Source organism: Berghia stephanieae, chromosome 3, assembly GCF_034508935.2.
Source record: "Berghia stephanieae isolate SIO BIC M18660-M18661 chromosome 3, UCSD_Bste_1.3, whole genome shotgun sequence".
In the NCBI taxonomy this organism is placed as follows: domain Eukaryota; kingdom Metazoa; phylum Mollusca; class Gastropoda; order Nudibranchia; family Aeolidiidae; genus Berghia; species Berghia stephanieae.
The window spans coordinates 85,610,692-85,627,993 of record NC_088362.1 but is presented as its reverse complement, the minus strand read 5'-3'; the positions used below and the strand labels follow the sequence as shown (position 1 = coordinate 85,627,993).

At 33.9% G+C, this 17,302-nt stretch overlaps 1 protein-coding gene across 1 annotated transcript in view; it reads left to right on the top strand.

Annotated features, from left to right (window-relative positions):
• Nucleotides 1-366: 366 nt before the first annotated feature.
• Nucleotides 367-17,302, top strand: part of LOC144968691 (UPF0764 protein C16orf89 homolog) — a 73,239-nt gene continuing 56,303 nt past the window's right edge. The window contains exon 1 of the mRNA XM_078907276.1: nucleotides 367-511. The gene's annotated coding sequence lies outside the window, so the exon portion shown is untranslated. The remainder of the gene's footprint in view (nucleotides 512-17,302) is intronic.

Sequence of the window (17,302 nt, the reverse complement as noted above, 5' to 3'; positions counted from 1 at the left end):
ATATATATATATATATATATAATATATATATATATATATATATATATATATATATATATATATATATATATATATATATATATATATATAAGGAGCTATTCATAAAATAATCTAAGCATAATTTTCTTCAACTTTTACAATATTGTTTCAAGCATTCGCTATCTTCAGGAAGATATTTTCATCCCAATATTATAGCACCGCTTTGATACAGCGGGTAATGAATACGCGCCTGCATTGTGGAGTGATAAAGTGAATGACACTTTTCTGCTCGTGCAAATGACATGGCAGATCTCACCGTGGCTCACACATCAACCAATCAAAAATAGGCCCAGGGGCGTGATCGGGTATCTATATCACCCCTCTCTCATACTGGAACTGGTCTGAAGGATACGATGGAATGAATTGCGTTATTTCAATTGAATCTTTACTAGAATGAAAGAGATCATTTGTGATTAATAACATTATTCTCAATTATTTAGTTGTGTTTCCCTCATTTCAATATTTTATAACGGTAAGTAGCTCTCCTGAACATTTATTTATTTATTTATTTATTTATTTAATTAATTAAATTTTCCATCTATTTATTTATTTATCTCAAACTCCAGTTATTTTCATTTTTTTCCAGCATTTCAATTTTTATTTTGCTTCAATTTCAGCACGTTGAAGAGCTCGTTTCGTTTGTAAGATTTAAATTTTAGGGGTATTTCATATCAAAAAAGGAAATATATATATATTAAAAAACAAAATCAAGAAATATCAAATTAAATAGATAAATAAATAAAGTAATTAATGAAAAAAAAAACAGACTTAAAAACAACAACAACAAAAATCAAACAAAAACAACCCCCCCCCCCCCAACACGAAAATTAAAAAAAAATAATAAAATAAAAAACAGACAGAAACAAAGTCAACAATTACAAAATTACAACAACAAAAAAAACAAAATCACGTAATTTTAGCTTTATCGTAGTTTTGATAAGCAACACTATCAAATTTCATAAGTTAAAAACTGAAATCTAACTTTTCATGAATACCTTTCCCTAAATATAAAAACCATATTAAGAAGGTGGGTCAAACATTATGTTTTCTCGATAAAATTTGAAAAAGATATTTTTATAACAGAAATCACACTAATGATAGAATATACAATGTTATCATCAAATCAGTTTAATCAACTTATCTATACTTCGTGAAGTCCGAGTTTGAGAGTTTTTTTTTTTTTTGCCAAGATGAGGGTCATTTAAATCGATCGATATTAGAAGGACGAGTTTTCTGGAAAAGGAAAATTAAATACATGTTTTTACAGAGTACGGCTGTTAACTAGTTAAATTGAGTTAGTAAGTCCCAGGTTGGAGAGCTTTTGATAATATTGTGGGTTATTTTAATCGACTGATATTTGAAGGACGAGCGTCCTGGCCAAAACTTTAAAAATGCATTTTTTCAGATTACGTCAGTTAATATATAACATTTTCACAGATTCATCATCCTTCAGAACCATTAAGCTCACGGAACCAGAGTTTATCCCGGTTTTTATAGCGTGAAACTGACAATAGAAATTGCTTGCGCGCCTTTGGATGGGACGGTAGTCTATCGCAAAGTACTTCTCGCCAGAACAGACGGCATAGCTAACCAATCACTGCTTGGTGGACAAGGGGGTCAGAAAACATCTAGACTGCACCAGGGATCAATCTCGATCCCTTTGCATTTGAAGGATCCCCCTCTCCACCCCGACCCCACAGATTAAACATGCCGAGGTCAAATTTCCAATCAGTATCGATGGTCAATGATTCTGTTTTCAAGTCTTGTTTGTGATCCATTTCCTCAAAATAATTTCTTGTTGAGTAAAACATGTGTTGAAAATTTAATATTTTTCGCATTTATGACCCAAAAAAAAAAACTATAAGTATTGAAATGTAAGCTCCAATCCTTTCTTTAAAAAATAAAGCATTGTGGAGAACATTGTGCTTATTTGAGTCAATAAAAAAATTGATACGGTGCACAACTCTACTGAAAGATTTGAAAATTAGAAATGTATTTTTTACAGATAGATAAACAGATAACTTGATTTCCTTTTATAATTTAAAGTCAGTTTGAATGTTCGTTGAGTCACACAGATATCATAAAATACGTACCGACGACACTAAACAGTCCCAAAATCAACCAATTTCGTCACTGTAAAAAGTTGTCAGTTTGCGTCATCTATTTATGACATCAAGTATTATTATTACTTCCGTTGTGTTGTTGATTTAGTGGTGATCAGTGTTGTTATATAGTAGTATTATGTTCTAATTGCGTGTATATTTATGTCTGTGTGCGTGTGTGTGTGTTTGTGTGTGTGTGTGTTGTGTGTGGTGTATACATGTGTGTGTGTTGGCATTTTTCAGCAAATCGTGGCATTCATGGTGATATTATTCACTTGATCACATGAAGGTATTTCAGTCGCCATTTTGATTCTTTTTTTTACTATTAGGATTAGCTCGAGATCGAAGGATTTTTTTTCTATTAAGGTTAGTCATAAATCTTAGTAAAGGTGCTAGGATGTTTGTTTTTCCATAAGTTAGGTAAAGGGGAGACACTCCGAAAGCTCCTACATCCCCAGTATTCTTTAAATTTGTATTTTCACCGTTGATATTTTGTCAGGCATTTATTTATTCAATTTGTCATTATATAGAAGTATTTTAAAAACGCTAGAACAAACCTTGATAGATTTGTGAAAGTTTAAAATTTCCTAATTTGACAATTGTTTTGATTTTCGGCCGCCATTTTGATTTGTTAAGTATTGAAAGGTAGTGCAAAGCAGTCCGAGAGTTGCTTTTTCTATTAGGGTTAGCTCGAGAGGTTAGTCATAAGTCTTATTAAAGGTGCTAGGGTGTTTGTTTTTCCATAAGTTAAGTAAAGGGGAGACATTCCGAAAGCTCCTACATCCCCAGTATTCTTTAAATTTGTATTTTCACCGTTGTTCTTTTGTCAGACGTTTATTTATTCAATTTGTTATCATTTTTTCTATTAGGGTTAGCTCGATATCGGAGTATATTTTTTTTTCTATTAGGGTTAGTCATAAGTCTTAGTAAAGGTGCTAGGATGTTTGTTTTTCCATAAGTAAAGTAAAGGGGAGACATTCCGGAAGCTCCTACATCCTCAGTATAATGTATTCACTTAATGTAAATGTTGCTGCTCGAAGCTCGAAGAAATAAATAATCATGTGAAATTGAATGTAAGCTTCAATTTAATTACAAAAACAGATCAAATGAACGTTTCGGGTTTCCCCTTTATCAACAAAACAGGATGAATGAAACACCAAAGATGAATGAGATAATGTGGTAGTGGCGTAGTTAAGATGAATAAACAAAACATTGGTTGGCAGGAAATTAGTATGCTCCTGTGTAAGGAAGCACGAATTAAAACAGAATGCTAGATATTTCTAAAAGGTGCGCAATTAATTAAGTGAAAAGAGGGGAGGCGGGGAGGAACTGTGTAATGCAGTTTAGAAAGTGAAATATAAAAACATGTAGAATGCTGTTGGAAGATAAGTACAATGGAATTGAAAATCCTTTCTTAAATATAGTCTAGCCTTGTGGAGAACATTGTGCCATTTGAGTCAATAAAAAAAAATTATTCGGCGCACAACTCTACTGAAAGATTTGAAAATTAGAAATGTATTTTTTACAGATAGATAAACAGATAATTTGATTTCCTTTTATAATTTAAAGTCAGTGGAGGTGCATAAAAACGGTGCCAAACGCCACCAAACATGATCATCAGAGTACTGTACTGTAAGGTAAGTTCTCGATCCCAGGATCGTCTTTCAACTCTGCTCACGTCTGCTACTTCAGGTTTATTTTCGCAGTTGATTTTATTACCACAACCTGTTTTCATACACGGACCACTATATGTTGCTGTGTCACGGGTCAGAGGCTATAGCGGCTTACACTTCATGTTGGGCCACACATAAAAATCAACAGAGGATGTACCAACTTACACAGACAACGTTGTTTACCAATCTGCCCTCATTAAATAATTTCAAAAGTTTCAAAGTTTATTCAATCTTAGGCTTTCGCCAATAAATCAACAATTTGATGCCAACATACATGAAAGTGGAAAAAAAAAAAAAAGGTAAATGGAACCAAAAAAATAAACTGATACACCACACAAAAATACAACAATCGTAAGAACATCAATACGTTCAATAATAATAATAATAATAATAATAATAATAATAATAATAATAATAATAATAATAATAATAATAATAAATAATAATAATAATAATAATAATAATAATAATAATAATAATAATAATGATAATAATAATAATAATAATAATAATAATAATAATAATAATAATAATATAATAATAATAATAATAATGATAATAATAATAATAATGATAATAATAATAATAATAATAATAATAATAATAATAATAATAATAATAATAATAATAATAATAATAATAATAATAATAATAATAATAAGAAAAATAAAAAAATAAGAAAAGAAGAAGAAGAAGAAGAAGAAGAAGAAGAAGAAGAAGAAGAAGAAGAAGAAGAAGAAGAAGAAGAAGAAGAAGAAGAACAACAACAACAACAACAACAACAACAAGAATATCAATAATAATAACAATAATAATATTACCATCATCCCTACACCCCAATCATCACCGTTACCACCACCACCACCATTACCATTATCACTACCACTATCACCATCACTTTTACATTTGCAATCAGTTTTTCTCATTAAAAAAAATAAATAAGTAAATAAATTGATACCCATCACAACAGACCTCCTCACTACCACGAAAATTCCCGTAGTACTACGGCTAAATCCCGGGCTGGATATAATAAAGGTTTTTAATTAAATGTCATTTCTTGAAAACGAAGTTCTGGTGCCAGAGCTGTCACATACAGTTAATATTTTTCCCCACGCATTATAAGGACAAACTGGTGTTTTTAAGGGTAGTTAAAATGTCTACGATGTTATTTACCCTGAAAACTACTTATTACATTTTCCTATTTCAAGTAGGCAGGTCTGCTATGATAAGTAACAGTTCCATAGTCAAAATAAGACAAACAAAAATAACTTTTATTTTAATCAATAATCCATACAATTTGATGACAACAGACATGAAAGTGAGAAAAAAAGGTACATGAAACCAAAGCATAAAATGATACCATAAATAACAATAAAAATACAACATTGTAATACCACCAATACTTACAATAATAATAATAATAATAATAATAATAATAATAATAATAATAATAATAATAATAATAATAATAATAAATAATATAATAAATAATAATAATAATAATAATAATAATAATAATAATAATAATAATAATAATAATAATATTTAAAAATAATAATAATAATAATAATAATTGTAAAAATAACAGAAGCGCCGCAGCAATAATATCTAGTATTGTATTTGTAAATGGGGGCCACGCTTATATCCCATTCGTTGACAATTAAGAAGATAGGGATTATATCATGGTAATTCTGTTTTGGATAATAAAGTTATTGACTTTTAGTAATACTAGGTGCTCCAAAATGCTTTGGTCTGGGTGATCTTTATCTTCGGGGAAATTCCAACATAATAAATGGCCCACCACTTATTTAACACATTTCTATCGTTGATTAAAGTTCTAGAAGAATGGGATTTTGCGAACATTGCCTAGAAGTTACAGACATATTAGTTTAACGTATTGTTTGGTAAAATTACAGAATTAATTCCCAAAGACAAATAATTGACTCTTTTAGAATATCACAAACATTTAAGTAATTTTCCGTACTGATATAGTCTAGAGCGAAACAAGCTTGCGTACTTCAATTATTCCATGTCAAGGGTTGGTTTCTGTGTTTTAAGAATTTTACGGCGTTTGTGACGCATTGAAAGAACAGAAAATGTATAAGGTAGTCTAAAAGTATACTTTTCTCAAAGGCACCTGAGGATAAATAAGGCAAAGGTATATGGTGCGGATAGGGCACCAAGAGCACCCCTCGGTGTACTTAGATTGAAATCGCTTAGAAGTCAAAGATACAAGCAAAGGGTCCTAACAAGTGAAATACAACACTTCTCTTACAAATCACATCAAAACAGAAGAACCAAAAAGGGAAAAAAAAATAAAATATATATATATATGGTTATATACACTGGTTATGATATCAATGCTGGTAATAACAACAACAACAACAGCAACAATAATAATAATAATAATATTATAATAATAATAATAATAATAATAATAATAATAATAATAATAATAATAATAATAATAATAATAATAATAATAATAATAATAATAATAATAAGTTAGGAACGTCATGAAAAGCATGAAAAATGGAAAAGCTGCAGGACCTGATGCCATAACAATTGAAGCCTTGACTGGCCTGGGTGAATGGGGGATTGAATTCATCACAAACCTTCTAAATCAAGTGTATGACACAGGAAAAATGCCAACTGATATGAAACGATCCATTTTTATAGCACTACCAAAAAAGCCAGGGCAGTTGATTGTGAACAACACAGAACTATTAGCCTAATGAGCCACCTCACAAAAATTCTTTTGAAGATAATTTTACTAAGAATAAGAAATAAAATACGACCTGAAATTGGGGAGATGCAATTTGGTTTTGTTGAGGACAAGGGTACCAGAAATGGAATATTCACATTATCAATGCTGATGGAAAGATGTATTGAAGTAAATAAAGATCTGTATATGTGTTTCATCGACTATTCAAAAGCCTTTGATAAAGTACAACACGAAAAACTATTCAAAATTCAATCATCCTTGGACATTGATGGTAAAGATTTAAGAATATTACGGAATTTGTACTGGGAACAAGAAGCAGCAATGCGTGTTGACAACGAACTAAGCAGTTTTACACCTATTAGAAGAGGAGTTAGGCAGGGGTGTGTTTTGTCTCCAGATTTATTCAACCTCTATAGTGAAATGATATTAAGAGATATCGAACATAAGAAGGGGGTGTGTATTGGAGGAAAGAATGTAACAAATCTGAGGTATGCAGATGATACGGTTCTACTGGCAGAATCTGAACATGAACTACAAGAATTACTGGATGTTGTAGTCAGGAGTAGTGAAAATATGGGACTGGAACTGAATATATCTAAAACAGAATGTATGACGGTATCTAAAAATAATAACCCACCAGCCTGTGTAATAACAAGCAGAGGACAAACAATACAACAAGTTGAATGTTTCAAATATTTAGGCTTCAATGTAACATCCAATGGAAAATCAGATTGTGAAATAAAGAAAAGAATAGGTATGGCGAAGAATGCATTCAACCAGCTGCATACAATTATGAAAAACAGGAATATTAGCATGAAAACAAAAATCAAAGTCCTGGATTGCTATGTACTGTCTGTGCTGCTATATGGTTGTGAGAGCTGGACCATAAACAAGACCATGGTTAAAAGACTGGAGGCAGTGAAATGTGGTTTTACAGAAGAATGATGAGGGTGTCATGGATGGAAAGGAAAAGAAATGAAGAAATTTTAGAAATGGCAAACAGAAAAAGATCACTGATAACAAAAATCATCAAACGCCAAATGGAATTTTTAGGACACATTATCCGCCACCCTGGTTTGGAAATACTCGCCTTGACTGGAAAGATGAATGGAAAAAGAATAAGAGGAAGACAAAGAATAACGTATTTGAAAGGGATAAGAACTTGGACAGATGAAGCTGAGAAAGGTGGCGCTGCTTTAATAGAATTGGCAAGAGATAGATCAGCTTGGCGGAAGATGACCTCCGACGTCTGCTTCAGATATGGAACTACATGAGACATGAGAATAATAATAATAATAATAATAATAATAATAATAAGCCAATTGTGCAATCGCATCTAATCTTTATCATGGTAAACTATAATACAATATTTTAATATCAATGCCCAATTCCCCCCCCACCCCACTTTCTCACACAAATACACACTCACACATGCATACACACATACTTATATATATATATATATATAAGATATATTATATATATATATATAGATATATATAACATGTCATATTTTGTATAATATACCACATCTTAGTATCAGAACTGCAGTTACTAAACAGACAAAAACAAATGAAAACAAACAAACAATCGCATTATTCCCTCTATCATCAATTTTAATAAGCTTTCCTTGCCGTGGAAACCACAATTATACTTGTAAATATTTCTTGTGTTCGATCTGTACCTTAAAGCAAAGTCTACCTAAATCACCTTGCTGTCTACTGTCTCTGCATTTCAAAAATTTGATAAATTCAAACATACTTGGTCTATTTTTCAGTTTTTCCGGCAGGCAATTTCTTCTCTCATGCGTATACCTCGAACATTCAATTAGACAATGGTATTCGTCTTCTATTACGTCACAAGTAGGACATTTACGATCATTTCTATCTACTTTTCTTGTGCCCCATCTACCCCTTTCTATATAAAACAAATGAGAACTTAATCTGATTTTTGAGATGGCAACTCTGTAAGATTTATTACACAGTTTCATATATGGTTCTAACTCAAAGGTGTCTTTAATGTGTTTGTACAGCCGTCCAGACGTCGTCATCGACATCTCAGCGTGCCACTCTTGTAGAAACATGTCATCCAAGCGTTGTTTTAAAACCGCCAGAAAGTAATTTTCATTTTTCACATTTTGTTTAACCCAATAATGGCCCATTCCACTCCTATCCAGCAACTGCTTCACCAGGCTTACCCAAGTTGTTGTGTTTGGTTCATTAATATTCAATTGCACAAGTTCTTTGTATACTGCATGAGTGAATGAGCAATCATTATTTCCTGGGCGAATACTTAACCAATACTTAATAACTTTCATTTTTCTTTCAATATGCAAAGGATACACCCCCATTCGCCATAAACAAAACAGTTTGGTGTGCTGTGCTTAACACATAGAATGGATTTAAGAAACCCGAGGTGAAATCTTTCAATTGGATCAGCTCTTCTTAAACCCCATATTTCTGCCCCATAATTCAGTATTGGTAAGATAGTACTATTGAACAGTTTCATTTGCATCTGTGGTAAAATTTCTGTGTTAGTGTTAAAATACTTTCTAAGTGAAAATAGTGCTCTTCTGGCTGAGTTTGTTACTTCTTGTGTACATTTTGTAAGAGATCCCGATGCGCTAAAATGACAGCCTAGATACTTGAATGACGAGATTACTTCAATACTTTTACCCTGATATGACCATTTGTCTTGTTGCTCCGTTTTCCCTCCCTTTTTAAATACTACGATTTTTGTTTTACTGATATTTACCTTTATTCCCCATTGCATGCAATATTCTTGTAAAGAGTCTAAACCGTTCTGCAAACCCTCTTTTGTTTCACTGATTATTGCCATATCGTCTGCAAACATGAGCAATTTAATTGTAATATCCTGTATTTGTAATCCTATGGAATCGTCACTTAATTTACTTTCAAGATCATTAACAAACAGCGAAAACAAAAGTGGCGAAGTGCTTTCACCCTGTAATAATCCGCTGTTTGATTTTAAAAAATTGTTGTTGACCTTTACCTCCTGTGGCCAGCTCAACCTTTGAATACATGTTTCTAAATAGCTTGACAAATTTTGAGCTCACACCGGATTTGATCAATTTTGTAAATAATGCGGATCTGTCAATAAGGTCATATGCTTTTTCATAGTCGATAAACGCACAATGTAGCTTCTTCCCTTTAGATAGCAATATCTCGATAATTCCATGTAGAATAAAATGGCAATCTGCTGTGCTCCTTCCCTTTCTAAATCCATATTGAACCTCGTTTAACACATTCTCTCCCTCCACCCATACATTTAGTCTTTCATTCATCACTCTTGTAAACAGTTTTCCTATACAACTCATTATTGTTATCCCTCTATAATTGTTCACATCTCTTTCATCTCCCTTTTTAAAATTCGGCACAATTCTACCCTGACTCCAAATCAAGGGGAAATATTCCAATTCCAGTATCTTATTGAAAATCGATAAAATCAGTAATTTGATTTCTGAAGTTGCATTAATAATAAATTCATTTAACATATTATCCACTCCAGTAGCTTTGCCGCTTTTAAGAGCCTTAATTGCTTTGTGTAGTTCCCCCATCTCGATTGGCTTATCTAAAATGTCTATATCTATAATATTCCTTCCCACATCCTTTTCTACCTCTGCAATCTCCGCCCTACCCATCTCCCCAACCCCTGATTCTTTATTAGCTAAAGTTTTAAAATGGTCGTAGAAGTTTATATCTGGCAGCTCTCTTCGTGCTACTGAATTTCTTTTTATTTCCTTCCAAAAGTTCTGGGGTTCATGCTTACTTAAATCCAATAAATGCTGCGCTTTTTTGCGACTGTAATTTCTTTTGTTAATCCTACATACCTTCCTGTTTTTATTCCTTTCCTTACACATCAATGTCCTGTTTTCCCTTGTCCCCGTCTCTATAAACTTATGTGCTCGCTCAGTGAATACTTTGCGTTGGATCTGACAAGCTTCGTTATACCATGGTGCTTTCTTTCTTCTCCCTTTCATTTGTTTATCCCCTCTCCCCTCTATCCTAACTACATGATCTATCCCTGCTTCTGTTAAAATATCTGTTAACTCGACTATATTACCCTCTAATACCTCTGGATCTGTGTTAGTTTGTACCAAATATATTAGATTTCTCACCTTATTCTGACACACTTCTGTATTTAATAATGTAACGTAATTCTCCTTCTTATCCTCTTTCCACTTTGTCAACATAACCCCATCTAAACCGTCACTTACCTCCCGTCTATGCTCACTATTATTTAATTTCAAAGTAAACGATATTATCTTATGATCTGACATTTCATTTGTTTCATGGACGTTAAAACCACACACATTTCCTATAACCCGCTTATTGCAAATAACATAGTCGATTGTACTCTCCCCTTTTTTATTGCCAAACGTTGTGCATCCCTTCATTTTATCCTCCCCTGTTCTCCCATTTAATATTGCAAGGTCACATGTGTAACATAATTGGAGTAATTTCAGTCCATAGTCATTTACTTTTTTGTCCTTATTAAAACGTCTAACTGTCATGTCATTACATAAGAAATCTCTTTCACATAAAACATTCTCTACCGAAAGCTCTTCTGTCTGGTTCTCTCTAATGTCAACAGTCAAACAATCCTCTCTCTCCGCCGTCCTTGCATTCATGTCTCCTGCTACTATAATCCCTCCCTGATCGGTCACTTTTGTCAATTGATTTAACAATTCATCAAAACAACTTACATTATCGTCAAAATCGCTACGCGTTGATCCATACGGCCTCATGTAGACAAATAATAAATATACACTTTCATTCCATCCAAAATGTTCCTTAACTAATTTAAAACACATACCATCTTCATACTCCCAATCTGCAACTGACACACCCTTTTCCAAACGCTTCCTGAAATAACACACTAACCCACCCGAATCCCGTTTGGCCCTTGATTTTCTTTTGCGGTGTTTGCAGAACGGTTCACAGTAGCCATCTAACATTAAATTACTTCTCTCATTCGTCCACGTCTCACTTAACAAAATTACATCAAATTTATAAATACTTTCAACAAATTCAGGACATTCTTTCTTCATTTCCAAACTATCATTGATATTAAAAACACAAAAGGATACATTTGAAAGGTGGCTCCGCGGCGCATTTTCCTATTGTCGATCTGTTGTCGTCGTCGGTCTCACTGTCCGCACTTCCCTGCCGTCCACAATCAGCCTGGCTGGGTATGCTATCCAGGCGTCTCTTCCGGCATTCTTGGCTGCCCTCAAATCCGCCATCAATTGGCGTCTTGCCTCCCGGATTTCAGACGGAAAGTCTTCACTTACTCCAAGTCCAGGAAGCAGATGCTTCCTCCCCAGCTTGACTCGTTGCCTGTCATTGAAGTCAAGGAATTTGGCAATTACAGGCCTTCTTTTGTCACTCGTTCTTCTACCCATCCTGTGCGCTCTTTCTATCACCACCCTTCCTTCCACTTTGCACTTCCGCACCAACTCCGCCACCAGTTCAAAACAATTCTCTCCCTCCCTCTCCTCGACACCGTGGATATAATGGTGGGTATAATATCGAATGGAAATAGTTCATTCCCCGCGAAATTGCGGGCTTTTTACTAGTTTTATAAACGAAGACAGTTACTGTGGACGATTTGGGTTTCCCCTTTATCATCGTGTTTTGTTGATAAAAGGGAAACCACAATAAACATCCACAATATCTGTCTTCGTTTAATAAAATTGGAAGTTACATTTCAATACTTATCGTTATTGTTTCCTTTGAGCTTCAAGCAGCAACATTTTCGTTATTCAGCATTTATGACAATTTATCATGTCCTCAGAAACACGCGCACACACACACACACACACACACCACACACACACACATATATATATATATATATATATATAATATATATTATTGATATAAATTTATTATTTTTGAACACCCCCCCCCCTTTCCCAAAAATAAAACAACAACAGAAACAAAGAAGAAGCAAACACAATACAAAAACCCCAACAATTTAGCACTGATGGAAAGTTCTTTACGATGTACTGCTTGCATCTGCATCAGAGATCTGACATGGCGGTATTTTGCAGAAAAAAAACTCCCAAATTTTGCAAGCAAATTCTCAAATTTTGAAAGCTAAAAACAGCAAAATTTGCACACAAAAAATTGCATAAATTTGCGGTTTATTTTCCTAAAAACCCATAATTAGTTCGTGAAGGAGAAAAGTCTTTGTTTGTTTTTAAGGGTTTCACGGCGCAACAAATGTAAGGTCATGTAAGCGCCAGTAAATTAGAAAAAAATGAGATAGTAAAAAAGAAACTACTCTTGATTAATTATCTTTCACATTCTACACGAGCTATCAAACTAGAAGAAAAAAATTCGTCATTTTTTTTCGCCTTTAAAAAAAGATATTTTTGTTTTCTTTTTTTCTTTTTTGTCTTGTTTTTTTTTCTTTGCAAAATCTCAAAAATTTGCAAAAATTTGGAAAAAAATTACAGATTTTGCAAAAAAATTGCAGATTTTGCGACCGCAATGCAAATCAGTGAAATTTTGCGATTTAGCGATACAAAAAACTGCCATGTCAGAAAGATATTCAGCAATGCTTGATATTCGTTTTACGATGCTGAAACCGGGATAAACTTAAGCCTAGAATATCTTCACTGCCACGAAGTACTTCCTTATTAACGTAATATACTCTGTAATTGAATTTTAACGAAAAGGTGAAAATGAAACGGCTTCGAATGGGAACAATAAAAACAATGGACGTATCGGGTACATACTCTTCGTCTGCAAAACAATAAACAAAAGAACATTTTCACCTTTTCGAAAGTATTTACACGATCCTAGGCTTCAGACAGCCTCCACCGCTCTCTACTTTAATTGAATTTGACCAATGTTGTTTTTCATTAATTGAAACAGGACATAAAATATTTAATCAGTACTTGACAAAACTTTTCAATATCAATTGGTTAAAACAAAATCGATTACCGTTTACACTTAAATCGATTTCATCTAATCAATAGCTACAATGCTGAGTGTATATATAACTTGTCTGTGTTCAATAGAGTAAGAAAGCATTGAAAGAAATAACTAGATTATAGATAATATAAAAAAAAACATACGAAATCGCATAGAGCGAAACTTACAAATGATTCATAAATGATGAGCTTATGACAAAAGGCATTCTTTACAAAGGGTTTACAACAACAGCATATATGTATATATTACATGTACATATATGTTTTATAGTATAGAAATAATGAAAATGACGTCATTCAGCTCTTTGTTATTGTTTTCAGACAGCCATTTTAATGAGTAGTTCTCACTAACTTATATCAATCAGACTATAAACGTTGAAGATTGCACATAGTTTACTGTGTTGGTACGTTATATCTGATAAACGGATATTGTGATTATTTTACCTAAACGCATAGCATTAATAAGGTAATAACATTTAATGCAATACATTGTATCGTAATAAATGACAAAATGTGACCCAGCTTCTCAAAGCGAGATTAAAAATAAAAAAATAAATATAAATAAAATTCCCTTTATTCATCCCCAAGGGGAGATTGGTCTTTATGGCCTATGGGAAGACTGGAATAACCCAGGCGTCAGCCGCAGTGCAGCACCGCAAAGTGAGCTAGGGTGAGGTGACTTGCTCAAAGGCCACACAACGAGGCGAGTAGTCGAACTCGGTACCTTTTCGGTACGAAGCAAATACCGTACCGCTGAGCCACGCTGCCCCGGTATTATATTCTGAGTGAATCAGAGCCACGAAAGCTGAATTTGGAATTAGATTAAAGGAAATACGAACTTTGATTTTTTGGGTATTTTTTCAGTGTAAAAAAAATGTATTTATTCTCTACCATGACGAACAGAAAATAAACCCAAGTTTCATATTCCTGGCCAATACCTAGTCCATTCCGACAAAATACCTGTTGAGACGGTCGGTCACACATACAAATACAGTCGACTCCGCTTAATCGCACTCCATCGGGAGTTCGGGTTGGTGTGTCGATTAATCGGGGTGTGCGATTAAGCAGAGACGCTAAAAATAGCATCTAAGCACCAGCTTTCATAATATGCCATTCATGTAGGACCTTCCCCTCTGAGTATTCTACTCGGTTGGGATCGTCATGTTAAAGATATTTCCTTAATGGAAGATTTGTTTTGTTTTGTTTTGTGTGTTTTCGTTTTTTTTTGTTGTTGTTTGTTTATGGTTTGTTTGTTTTTGTTCTGTTTGGGTTGTTTGTTTGTTGGGTTCTTTTTTTTTTTTTGGGGGGGGGGGGCTTCTTTTATTTATTTTCTTTTTCATGTTTTATCGTCAACAAATGTTACTAATTTTATCTAAATCAAATAATATTCCTTTAGAGCAAACTGACCAGGGATCCCAATGAAAGATTTCCATCAAGTGACACTCCAAGGTTTTGTTGTTTTTTTTGTTTATTGTTTTTGTTGTTTTGTTGTTGTTTTTTTGTTTGTTTTTTTTTTTTGGGGGGGGGGGGTAACATAATTTTAAAAAATTACGGATAATAATAATAAATCACTGTTTTGAGAGTTTCTGACAAGATGGGGGGTAATTTTAATCGATCTATATTTGAAGGACGAGTTATCTGGCCAAAATTTAAATAACTGTTATTCCAGAGTACAGCTATACTGGCAGATGACCCTCCTATACGTGGGAGGGAGTTCATTTAAGTTCCGTAGACAGTTGATCGGGGCGCTTTGTTTTACTTTCGTTTTTTCCTGTCCAATCAGATTGATGATTTAACATTTATCACAGTTTGTTTGGTTGACATAGAAAACATAACAAAAAAACAAAAGAAAACAAAACAATAAAAGCAAAAAGCAAAAAACAAAAAACAAAAAACCAAAAACCAAAAAAAAAAAAACAAATTTAACAAAACAAAAAAAAATCCCCGAAATATACCCCCCCCCCCCCCCAAAAATGCAACAAAACATCCTCCTCCCTAAACAAAACGAAACAAAACAAAACAAAACCCAGTTTATGGACTGTTTTTAAGATGGCATTATCGTTTCGACAATACACATATTTACATCTATAATGGGCTGGCGTCTTCTGAAGCAGTGACGCATGATATCAAATCAAGACAAGATTTAAAAGCATGAAAACGGATTTCTGCCAATATAGATTTGGCGGTTATAACAAGTAAAACTGATCTTATTACACTAATAAAAGGATCACTGTCTCGTAAATTGCTTTCGTGAGACTTGACAAACAAGCTTGATTATAAATTTATCTCATGTGAACCCGTCAATCAAGGAAATGATTAGTCAAATAAACCTGGAATTAAGACGTCATCGCAGAAAGTCACACGCTTTGTGGCAATGTCTATGATATGCCCTTCAAGAACTTAAGTCTAGCAAAATTATCAAGACACTGACGATCAATGAAATATATTAAGTTTCTGGAAAATATTATGTAGATGTTAAAACGATTGGGGCCATCTTGCTATGACATTCCTTCGATCGAAAGAGTTTTAGATTTTTTTGTTTTTGTTTCTTTTGAAGGGGGGGGGGGGTAGTTGCTTTTTTTTTTTTAAACCTTTATTTTGCCTCTTTGTCAGTTAAACAAAATGTGGTAAATTTTGAAATCACCAATCTGATTGGTCAGGGAAGAACGAAAGTAAAACAAAGCACAGGCTATCGACGACCGCCCGTGGAAGACATTACTTGAAACGTAATAATGCGTATTAAAACTTTTTCCCAGAAAACTCGTCCTTGAATTATCCATCGATTAAAATGGCTCTGATCTTGACAAAAATTCTCAAATCTTGGAGTTCAATGAAATACGGAAGTCCCCGGTTTGAGAGCTTTTGGGGAGATGAGGATAATTTTGATCGATATTTGAAGGATGAGTATTTTAGCCAAACTACGTGCCTTTCCGGAGTATGACAGTTAACTGGTTATAAGCCAAAAACTAGAGGCGCCTAAATGAGCCAATAAAATGGAGAGAGAGAGAGAGAGAGAGAGAGAGAGAGAGAGAGAGAGAGAGAGAGAGAGAGAGAGAGAGAGAGTGAGTAAATGTGACTCACATTTTGGCCCTTGACATTCGTCAGGAGATACACAACAAAACATGAATATATTATAAGGTCACAAAATATCACATTTTGTGAAATGTGGAAGTAATGTAAATGTTTGGAGAGGGTGTTGGATATGGATGCAAGAAGAGGCGCAAGAGAAGGTAGGGGGTGGGGGAGAGGAGAGAGAGAGAGAGAGAGAGAGTGAAAGAGAGAGAGAGAGAGAGAGAGAGAGATGTATATGTTTGTGTGCGTGTGTGTAATAAAGAGTACTGCAAAAATGTCTTAAATATGGGGATGGGGATGAGGGAGAGATAGATCGGGTTATTTGTACATTTTACCAAATATATAAACGGACAAAATGAAAGGAAAGAGAGAGAGAGAGAGAGAGAGAGAGAGAGAGAGAGAGAGGGAGAGAGAGAGGAGGAGGAGGAGGAGGAGGAGGGAGGGAGGGAAGGAGTAAATTAGTGAGTGATAGAGACAGAGAGAGAGAGAGACAGAGAGAGAGAGAGAGAGAGAGAGAGAGAGAGAGATAGAGAGAGTGGGCAGGTAGGAGCGCTAGAGTGACAGAAGAAAAAAAAATATATATTGTGTGAGAGACATAGAGAGCGAGAGAGAGAGAGAGAGAGAGAGAGAGAGAGAGAGAGAGAGAGAGAGAGAGAGAGAGGGTTGTTGAGAGTGGTCGGTTTAAGTCTGGTAGGAGTAAATGTGTGGGTATGTATTTAGGTAGAGA